The sequence below is a fragment of the Copadichromis virginalis genome, linkage group LG20 (assembly GCF_057382275.1).
Source record: "Copadichromis virginalis isolate Kocher_CV1m ecotype Utaka linkage group LG20, C_Virginalis_male_GT1.1, whole genome shotgun sequence".
NCBI lineage: Eukaryota > Metazoa > Chordata > Actinopteri > Cichliformes > Cichlidae > Copadichromis > Copadichromis virginalis.
The window spans coordinates 34,309,082-34,319,443 of NC_140637.1; the positions used below are offsets into that span (position 1 = coordinate 34,309,082).

Consider the following 10,362-nt stretch of genomic DNA (forward strand, 5'->3'; position numbering starts at 1 on the left):
ATCACCACCATCATCACCATCTTCACCAACATTATCACCAACACCATCATCACCACCACCACCATCACCACCATCATCACCATCTTCACCAACATTATCACCAACACCATCATCACCACCACCACCACCACCACCACCACCATCTTCACCACCATCTTCACCAACATTATCAACACCACCACCACCAACATCATCACCATCTTCACCACCACCATCATCACCATCTTCACCAACGTTATCACCACCATCACCATCACCACCATCTTCACCACCATCTTCACCAACATTATCAACACCACCAGCATCATCACCATCTTCACCACCACCATCATCACCATCTTCACCAACGTTATCACCAACACCATCATCACCAACATCACCACCACCAACACCATCACCACCACCATCATCACCACCAACATCATCACCACCACCACCATCCCCACCACGTCATGATATCGTGTCATTTCATGATGTTGTTGAAATGGAGCTAAACCCTTGAGGACTGCAGAGGGTTCTTTATGAGCAGCTGTATCACTGATTAATGAGCATGTTAGTTTGTCATGTGAGCATCTTTGGGTTTAAATGAGTCATTTTCATCATATTCTCGTATGTTTTTCTACCAACGGTAAATAAATTCTGAGCTTTGACTTTAAAATCAGTCCGCTCACTGTGCTTGGTCATTGCCAGTTCGCGCTAGTAATCCAGGCTGCAGGTGCCTGACTAACCATCAGGTTATTTCAGGCTCCGGTTCACTAAACCCGGCCCGCAGAACTCCAGACAGACTTGCGGCACTGGCAGGTGTTGTGTGTCAGTTTATGTTCCTGGACAGGTGTTTTCCTCCTGGTTTTCCATCAGACTGATCTCAGACCTACCTCAGGTCCATGCTACCAGTGAAGATTTCCCACTTTTGAAGGGAATCTGGGGGTGTGGAGGGGCTGGTGGTGGCTCTTTGCCAGTAATGGGAGTGATAATGTTTGGAGTCAAACATGGGAAAGTCTCTTTTTATTCAGATTTATAATTATTGTAATTTAGGGTAGGCCAGCATGTCCATAGTGTCGTAGTAAGCACCCAGAGATCCCCGGTTTGTGCCGGTGGTCCCTGACAGGGTCACAGCCTGGCGTGGCTCAACGAGCAGCTGGAGGAAGCGTTGTTTATGAGTCGTTACCATAAACATGAACAGGCCTGTTTGTGCTATGAGGCTGGGCTGAAACCATAAACCAGGCTTGTTGCAGGCGAGGTTCTGAGCACGGGCCTGTCTCGCTCCACCTACCAGGACTCACCTGTGGCTGAGGTGAGGCCGTCAGACCTGCTCGAATGAACAGCTGATGAATCTTTAGAGCGTCTCTGCGTTCTTGTCTTTAGAGACACTGGAATCCTTTCAGTCCCTTCTCATTGATGCCCCGCCCCCTAACTGGGACCTCCCTGCAGCTCTGATAGGTCCCAGCCTTGCAGTTGAGGTTTGCTGATGTTGTAACCGCCATGAACAGTCTGCTCGCTTCAGAGTCCTCAAAGATGATTGGCCAATGCAGGTTTCCACAAAGTGATGTAACATGTGAAATATGATATTTTCCTGTTAATGCTGACAAACTGCTACAAATACACTCTGCATATCATGTCCTCTCATCAACCAGCGTCATGAAGCATCTGTGGGTCCAAGCGCTCCTTCAGTTCCTAGATCGCAGGGCGGTCGGTGCTGCCCTCTGTGGTCTTAATGCGGTGCACGTGAGCTGAGAAGCAAATGCAAAAATCATCAACCGGTGAGAGCACGGTGACTTCCTGTGATCGGGTTTATTACACCGACTACGAGCACAGGCGTTTTACAACATGTCAGCTTTTATATGGCATACTCAGCCTCACACGTGCAGGTTATTGCATTCAGATTTTCAGTAAACTTGACCTCTGACCTTCATCACTTCTCCTCTCCTCCCTCAGCTTACAGTAACCAGGATGTGTACCAGCAGGTAACCGTGGGATACAGGATGCCCCAACCGCCCAACTGCCCAGACTTTCTCTATGACATCATGCTCCAGTGCTGGAGCGCCGAGCCGGCCGACCGACCCGACTTCAAGTCCCTGAAGGCCCAGCTGGGCCGAGAGGAGCTGGAGTGACACACACACACACACACACACACACACACACACACACACACGGACTCTTTGAAGCTCGTCTTCTTGCAAAACTTCATCTGGTCATCCCTGAGAGCACAGAGAAGTTTAGGTAACAGCTCCCATCATAAGCTAACGAGTTTAGTGAGCCAATCATCTGCAGATTACTGCAGGACGAAAGACGGGTTCACAAACTGTTTTATCTGTTTTGTCCTCCATGGCTGAAGCTGGAGGACGGCCGAGACACTGAGCCGTCAGTGTTTTTAATCACATTAATCATGTTTCACGAGCTTTCCTCAGAGCTGACAGATGAAACCACACGCCTCACGTGATGCTTTAGAAGCAGTGTTGGGGAGTAACGGAATACATGTACCGCCGTTACGTATTTAGAATACAAAATATAAGTAACTGTATTCCGTTACAGTTTAAAAAGGTGGTATTCAGAATACAGTTACTTTGTTGAAATAAATGGATTACACTGCGGTACTTTCCAGTTTCATATTGTCGCGGGTCAGGACTGTTTGGGTTTGTTTGACAGCTACGTTCTGTTGTTCCAGGCGGCAGCGTTACGGTTGCCATGGTTACAGGGCGACGCTCTCTCTCTCTGCGACTGTGTGTTTCCTGGGTGAGAGAGCGCCTTTTCGTTGTTGTTGTTGTTGTGCTAAGCTAACAGGCAGAATGCTACAAGCATAGCTCTAAAGAATGTAGCATCATGGGCAGTGTAGTCCGTGCTGCAGGGAGAATGGACTGCCATACACGTTATGTGTCTGTGAGCGAGAGGAGGGAGAAAAAGGCGAGTGGAAAGGTACGAGTTGTCATCGAGGAAAAACGGGAGCTGGAAGCATGTAAATATAATAATAACCACTGCAGCCAAGAAGAGTGCCTGACGAGCCCAGTTGTAAGTCAGCTATTAAGACTCGACTGTACACTGTGTTCGTGTTTTCCTCCGAAAACAACAAGTTCTGTTGGAGCAGCCTTTCAACGCCTCTCTCTGTCTCTCGCAAGAAAAGTTGACCCAGACAACAAAGTAAAGCTATTTTTCGGCTACGAGCCGACAGGGACCCCGCCGTATTATGCTGGGCTTACACTGTGCGATTTTTTTCAGTCGCGCGATTCAGCTCCTGCTCAAACTGTACGATTGACTCGCAGGGGTTAGAAGTTCATAGGTCACGATGCAGGGTCTCACACTATACGGCCCGATGCTCTGATGCGACCTGAGTGCTCACACTGTGCGTCCATAAAATGAAGGTTATAACAGAAATTCTGTCGCTCGCTCTCCCTCTCCGTCTTTCACTCACACAGACACACCACCACCATCAACTTTGCTAAATTGCTAATGAAAAACATGATCAGGCAGCTGTGATTGAGCAGCAGTGTCGATCCAACTATTTTCACGGTTGTTGTGGTCGTGATAATTTTGTGAGGCCACATCGAAAGGGCTCGGATGGTTCTACAGGTTGTGCCTCCATCGCTTGTGTCCAGATCACACGCTGCACTGCCGTGCTACGCCGTCTTTTTCGCTGACATTTGTGTTTGCGCGTGCGCAGTGTGGCAAACTGCGGTGACACCCTCACGACCAAGCGATTGATGATCGGGAGCTGGTCGTGAGGTGTCAATCGCTTCTCGTTACCCCACGTATACTACACGATGCACGACGCACGATGAAGGCCAAAATCGGGCCGATCGCCAAAACGATCGCACGACTCAAAAATCGTCTCAAAATGGGCCAAAAATCGCACAGTGTGAGCCCAGTATTAGTCAGAGGTCCCTTTACTACAGTTCGGAGTCGCGGACCTTCAGTAATAGTAATAAATCACACAGCAACAGTACATTCACGTTGTTGTAAAAAGCATGTAGCGGGTCAGGGCTGTTCGGGGTTCTGCTTGTACAGTTATGTTTTGTGTATGTTGCCATGGTGACGGGTGACGCCCTCTCGCTGCGACGGTGTGTCCTTCCGGGGTCAGAGGGCGCCCTATGTGTGTTGTGGTTGCCGCGCTGAGCAGTTAGCTAGTGGCAGTGTGTTCTTCTGCAAATGTAATAAACGGCTGTGCTCCCTGGCTAGCTCACGGGAAGCAAGACCAAACGATACCTCCGTCTCCTCCTTGTCTGAACTCGCCACAATATATTAAGTAATCCAAAGTATTCAGAATACGTTACTGTCATTGAGTAACGTAACGGAATAGGTTACAGAATACATTTTGGGGCATGTATTCTGTATTGGAATACATTTTAAAAGTAACCTTCCCAACACTGTTTAGAAGCTACTCATAGCCTCGCTTTGACCTCTGATCTGACCTCTTACTGCCCTCAGGTACCAGTATGCAGAAGCCTAAATTAAATGAAAGTGACTTACATTAAACTAAACAGGACGTGTGACAAAACCAAAGCTTCTGCCTGGAATGAGGTCCCAGCAGTCACGGTGTCTTTGGAAAAGTAATAAAATGCCTTAATGTCGCAGGTTCCTGGTCCCTGTCAAACCGCTTTAGTTTGAGTCTCTGCGGCCTGACGAGGCGACGCTGCAAACGTTTACTCAGCAAACTGAAGCGTCGAACACAGCAGTGAAGCGAGGCTCGAGAGGCTGGTGCTGAGAAATGCTTCCTGCACTTTTTCGGGCTTCACTCGTTGTTTCAGGTTTTATTTTGTTGTCACTGTGATGCACTTTTTAAAGCGAATGATTGTGTTGTAGGTCATCATCGTTGGTAATATTACTGACATTTTCCTGCTCTGTAACACTTTCAGCAGCTCTGCTCTGTCGTCTCAGAATAATATTTTCTTCTATGTGAACTTTGTTTACAAACACATTTCATGCAGAGAATAAAAGAAGAAGAAAATCAATTTGCATAAGATTAGAAAGTAACGGTGCAGCTGTAGTGTCCATCTGTGGCCTGCAGGGGGCAGCGCAGTCTCAGGAGCTGCTCTCAGTATATTAAATATGAGTTTTATAAGTTTCTGAAGAGCGAAGTTTTTCCTGCACAGCTGTGAGGAGAGAGGCTGACGCTGCTTACTCTGAAATCAGACCATTCTTCATTTTTCAAAATCAATTAAAAAAATCTGATGATCAACAAACCAAAGACTCACTATTTCTTTGCTGTATGAGAACTTTAGTGTGTGTGTGTGTGTGTGTGTGCGTGTGCGTGTGCGTGCGCACTGAGGTCATGTGACTGGTTTGGTAGGTTCTGGTTGGCTCTCTAGGAGACGTTTCCAGAAATCTGCTCCAGTTTTCCTCTGAACTTTCTGAAGGACATCTTCTGTCGCTGAACTGAGAGGCATCGTCTTTAATTTTCATCTTCATCTTTGTTTGAGTGAGCTGCTGGAAAATCCTGTCGTGAGGACATTAATGTTGGATGACAATGTTTATGCTCCAGAGTATCAAGCCCCAAATTAGTCAACGTCTGGGTCCTTTCTCAGCCTCGATAAAAGCCGCCGCTCAGAATCTTGGGATCATTGTTGATCAGTCTGTGCCGTTTGATGCTCATATCAAGCCTGTGACCCGCTGCTGCTTTTTTCATCTAAGTATTGCTAAACTCAGGACTCTCATCTCCAAAGGTGAAATGGAGATGCTTGTCCACGCCTTCATCTCCTGGTTAGACTATTGTGACGCACTCTTTTCCTGTCTGTCTAAGGCTTCCTTCCCCCCAAGTGATCCAAAATGCTGCAGCAAGGCTTTTAACCCACAATAATAAGCTCTCCCATATCTCTCCCATGTTAAAGTCCTTGCACTGGTTTCCAGTTGGGTACAGGTATCAGTTTCAAATCCTCACGTTTACGTTCATATCTGTAGGAGGTGAGGCCCTCACAGATATCACTGCGCTTCTCCAAAGCGGACATCCCCTGATAGCGCTCTCCTGATTAGTCCACGGACCCGTCTGAAAACGAGGGATCGCGCTTCTGTGGCTTCTCTTAAAACACTTCTGTTAGACAGGCGTCAGGGTAATGTTCCTGTGAAATGTTTTTATTTGATATGCTTTTATATTCCCATGTGACGCACTTTGTAACAGCATCTTGTCTTATAAAGATCTGTATAAATACATTTTACTTGCTTTATCATTCTTATTTCATTCTGAGGCTGGAGCCTGGCTAAAGCGCGTGCAGCAGCGAGGCTCTGACTCCGCAGGTATCAAACCTGAATCTTTTTGCTCTTTGATGTTTTAATGAAACGAAAGCGGGGCGCAGCCAGAGCTCTGTGCGTAAGGAGCCGTTTCCATCAGTGCTGTTACATCTGCTGCAGGTAACTGGGTCAGTAACGCCTGGCATCCTGCGCAGCTCAAGTTCACACAGCGCTGGGAGAGTTATAGAAGCACAGCGGCGCCAACACGACAAACTTCCAGCAGACAAGGTCAGCGCTGCGCGTGCACGCCCCGTTAACCCAGTTCATCCACAGGGCTGGTAGAAATAGAGCGACACTCTGAGTGACGGAGCTTTAAAGGAGACGGGTCACAGGCGCCTCTGCATCACTCGCTCCTCCTGTAGGCGTCAGGTTGAACCCTGAGCGCGTTGCACCAGCTCAGATTATTAAACACAGGAATATGAGTTCTGTTGGGACGCGCCCTCCAACCGGAGGATCATCATCAGGATCACTCAGTGTCCTGACCTCAGGCCAGCATGTCAGTCTGCAACATTACTGTGAGCTCTATTTACAGTAATTAGAGCAACTTTTCCAGAAATAGTCCCCCTCCCACACACACACACACACACACAGACACACACAGACAGACAGACAGACACACACACAGACAGACAGACACACACACACACACACACACACACACACAGACAGACACACACACACAGACACAGACAGACAGACAGACACACACACACAGACAGACACAGACACACACACACAGACAGACAGACAGACAGACACACACACACAGACAGACACAGACACACACACACAGACAGACAGACAGACAGACACACACAGACAGACACAGACACACACACACAGACAGACAGACAGACAGACACACACACACAGACAGACACAGACACACACACACAGACAGACAGACAGACAGACACACACACACAGACAGACACACACACACAGACACAGACAGACAGACAGACACACACACACAGACAGACACAGACACACACACACACACACAGACACACACACACAGACACAGACAGACACACACAGACAGACAGACAGACACACACACAGACAGACAGACACACACACACACACACACACACAGACACACACACACAGACAGACACACACACACACACACACACACACACACACACACACACACACAGACAGACAGACAGACACACACACACACACACAGACACACACACACAGACACAGACAGACACACACAGACAGACAGACAGACACACACACAGACAGACAGACACACACACACACACACACACACACACACAGACACACACAGACAGACACACACACACAGACACAGACAGACACACACAGACAGACACACACAGACACACAGACACACACACACACACACAGACAGACACACACACACACACACACACACACACACACAGTGATCATGTGCTCCAGGAGTGCCCAACGTCTGACCGGGAAAACCTGTTTTGCAAGTGCAAAACGCTGTTTTCCTTGCACTCCCGCCCGTGAACCCGCTGGCCCTCGGCTCCACAAAGCCAACACGCCCACTCGCATTCCACCCTGAGCGCACAGCGTGGAGGAGGAGCTTAGCCTAATGTGCCGAACACAGACCCTCCCCACGGCCTCGGACAGGATGGCTTTGCTGTTTCACAATGTGAGGCACTTCTTTCTTTATTAAACTGTTCAGATCTCCAATGAGAGCAGAGGCAGCATTCAGTCAGGGTGATAAATCCGCTGTTTCGCTCACTTCCTGTCCGTCACACGGCCTTCTCCGTGGGCCTCACAGTGGTGTTCGTGGGACTGTGGACACATCAAGGTAGAAATAATAAAGTCATTCAGCCTCTTCCGCTGAATCCTGAAACTGTGACGCTGGTTTGGTTTGATGAGTCATCTCTGCCGGGAGCCGAGGACCAATCAGGAGTCCTGATTCTGTCAGAAACTGACAAACCTGCCCCCCCGAGGTTTCTTCCTGTCAGATGGGGGTTCTTCCTTTCCACTGTTGACTGTTTGTTGGGGTTTCTCTGTATGACTGGAGGCTCTTTACCTTACAGCGTCTCACGGTGACTGTTGTGATTTGACGAATGTTGTAATGATTTTAATGGTGAACAGACCTCATCACACTTGATTCAGCCAGACCTGAAACTGCGACAGAAAGCCACCATCAAACCGTTCGTTCCATACAGCCAGACCAGAGGAGTCGCCCCGTGGGGGTCCGGCATGCTTCAGCTGGAGCTGTGCTCGGCACCGTGCAGCTCCATGCTTTGGGTCCTCGTCTCCACAGGTGGGGATGTACCACAGGTGGCAGAGAGCAGTGGTCTGTGGACACCACCTGGGAACCCTGCTGCTGCACCTGTGCAGGTGAGATGAGTGCTCTCTGCTTGGACAGACTGAGCGTGGGTTGTGCTGTGACTGTGTGAGGTGGTGACTGCTGCAGAGCAACAGGAAGTTAAAGAGATTCACCAGGATGGCTGAGGGAGGGGTGGAGGGAGGAGAGGAGGTGTCAGATAATGAGGAGTGACCGTGTTTGAGTGTGAGCGCAGAGAGCCCGCCGAGGGCGACACACAGCAACGCCGTCACCTCCATCCTCCACCACCATGCCAGAGCTCACGGTCCCGGATTTATCCGTGTGATGTGAGGAGCCTCGGTATAAGCAAACTAAGTGACGGTAAGACTTCCCTCAGTTGTCTGTGATAATGCTCACTTTCCAAAATAACATCGTGTTCATCCTGTGAGTCAGCGTCGCGGTCCAGCGTCGTGTTACTGACACAGAGCAGACTGCCAGGATACAAAACAAAGACACTGTTATTGCAAAGATTACGCAAGACGAGGAAACTGACGTTAAGAGAGGCGAGAAGGTCACATTTAGCTTTTCTCTCCTGGAAACTTGGCCTGAGTGTGTCTGTCAAACTGAGAGAAGCCAGCTCTGCAGACTGGAATCAGCCCACTGCACTTTAAACCTGATAAAAATATGAACTCTCCATATTTAAAAGCCTAGAGATAAACTCGAGTCCTGATCTCTCAGGTTTGAAGCGTCTTTGGTGACACGGCTGCTTTGTTGGCACGATAAACTGTGCGTTCACGCAGCGAGCGAGCACGCTGAGATTTGAAGGAGAAAATCTGCAGCTCAGAGGTTAGAGGACGGTCGTCATTTAACCTTTGAGCTGCAGATCTCTGGGCTCCGAAGCACTCAGCCCCTCCCTTCTGTTTCACCACTTCAGCTCATTTTGTTTTCATCAGCTGAGCCAAACATAAAAACATAAAAACCATGTGACCAAGATCAGAATCACCCACCTGTCAGAGGATAATAATCCTCCCACACAAAATAATCAGGCCCCATCTTATCTTAATGACCTTGTAGTACCATATCACCCTATTAGAGCACTTCGCTCTCGCTCTGCAGGCCTACTTGTTGTTCCTAGAGTATTTAAAAGTAGAATGGGAGGCAGAGCCTTCAGTTTTCAGGCCCCTCTTCTGTGGAACCAGCTTCCAGTTTGGATTCAGGAGACAGACACTATCTCTACTTTCAAGATTAGGCTTCAAACTTTCCTTTTTGCTTTAAATGGTGACAGCAGCTCGTCTTTAGTTTCATTACTAATAGAAACATTAATAATTCAGTCCTTAATGTGACACTTTTGCATCCCCGTCTCCTGTTTTTTTAACCCACACACCGTTTGTTCCTCTCCCACACCGCTGCGTTTGGTATTAATCAGGAAGTCATGAATCATCAGCAGGCAGATGGGCTGCAGAAAGCGAGGCAGTCGTTATCCTGCTGTGCAGTTTCCCAGTTCTGTGTATGAAGCTGTTCGGCTTTAAACACGCAGCGGCGACACGGACGGTTCACCTGTGCGTCACCCCGACCCGGTCAGCAAACTGGTGCTGTGAAGTATGAGGGCTGTGTTTACGAGGCACGCGACCTCTGAGGGATTTACGGCTCACCGCTGTAATCTGCATCCCGAGGCCTTATTGCTCGGGCCTCTCTGACGGGGCAGATCTCCTCGCCGCCGTGTCGTCGGTCAGAATTAACGGAGCCGTTTCCTGATTCAGCAGGAAGTCCTGTTAACAACAGCTGGTTTTCATGTGGATAACCTGCAGTCAGCTGGTGGAGACAGAGGAGGGAAAACGTGAGAATCGCTGCCGCCTCGA

The 10,362-nt window shown here is 48.8% G+C and overlaps 1 protein-coding gene across 2 annotated transcripts in view; it reads left to right on the forward strand.

Annotated features, from left to right (window-relative positions):
* The first annotated feature begins 8,707 nt into the window (after positions 1–8,707).
* Positions 8,708–10,362, forward strand: part of LOC146685280 (uncharacterized) — a 14,499-nt gene continuing 12,844 nt past the window's right edge. Inside the window, exon 1 of one of the 2 annotated variants that reach the window (XM_085442971.1) lies at positions 8,708–8,884. The gene's annotated coding sequence lies outside the window, so the exon portion shown is untranslated. The remainder of the gene's footprint in view (positions 8,885–10,362) is intronic. The other variant, XM_085442973.1, reaches the window with a different exon arrangement.